The sequence below is a fragment of the Atractosteus spatula genome, unplaced genomic scaffold (assembly GCF_055471065.1).
Source record: "Atractosteus spatula isolate fAtrSpa1 unplaced genomic scaffold, fAtrSpa1.hap1 Scaffold_24, whole genome shotgun sequence".
NCBI classification, from domain to species: Eukaryota; Metazoa; Chordata; class Actinopteri; order Semionotiformes; family Lepisosteidae; genus Atractosteus; species Atractosteus spatula.
Genome location: NW_028296808.1, coordinates 74236 through 75140, shown reverse-complemented (window position 1 = coordinate 75140; position 905 = coordinate 74236). Strand labels below are relative to the sequence as shown.

Genomic DNA, 905 nt, shown 5'->3' with positions numbered 1-905 from the left:
TTGCGGTAGACTGCGTACAGCGTACCGCAAAATAATGCGGTATCGCCCGCGCATTTTGAATGGCTGCATCTGTAGGCTGCCAAAAGTCTCCGAAACCAAATTTTGATAGCAGAAAATTCTCACTCGTCCAGAAGTTCCCTTGGGACCCAACATCCAGCACAGAGTGGTAAAAAAGCGTCTTTTTTATAGACCCTTGCAGCGTGCATTGGTGGTTCAGTGGTAGAATTCTCGCCTGCCACGCGGGAGGCCCGGGTTCGATTCCTGGCCAATGCAGTGGCTTTTGCAGCGAGCGGCTCCATCACTTGCATCCCCTTTCAACTCGCAACTGAAAACCCACTGAAGCTTAGAAGCTGTGAGCCAGGTCAGTACCCGGATGAGGATGACCTACAGGGAAAAGCAAAGCTTACAGCTGGAAGCTGTGTTAATGGAGCCAGCGGTGGGACGCTCACCCTGACGTCTGTGCGGGTCCCAATGCCCCAGTATAGTGACGGAGACGCTGTGTGGTAAAAAGGCGCTGTCTTTTGGATGAGATGTAAAACCGAGGTCATAGCTCTCTGTGGTCATTAAAAGTGACCACCAAAACCTTTGACAAAAGCTCTTGGTAATTGATGGTCTTCAATAATGCTTCTCCTTTAGGTACATTTAAATCAGCTGAAAAATGCTGTGAAATGGGGGGGCACTTCAGGCCAGTGTAGGATTTGAATTTGAATTTTTGAAGAACCATTAAACAGCACGAGAAAGCCCGTACACTGAATTGCAGGGCTTTCTATTCAAAGAAGGACAAAAGAAACTTCCCTGAATTCCATTTTTTGCAGCACAGAGAGGACAGTGGGAACAAGGCCTGTTAGCTCAGTTGGTTTGAGCGTGGTGCTAGTGACGCCACAGTCTCTGGTTCGATCCCTGTT

At 48.6% G+C, this 905-nt stretch overlaps 1 non-coding gene across 1 annotated transcript; it reads left to right on the top strand.

The window, feature by feature from the left end:
* Positions 1-202: 202 nt before the first annotated feature.
* Positions 203-273, top strand: trnag-gcc (transfer RNA glycine (anticodon GCC)). Its single transcript has one exon. It is a non-coding gene; the product is annotated as a tRNA-Gly (tRNA).
* The last annotated feature ends 632 nt before the right edge of the window (positions 274-905 follow it).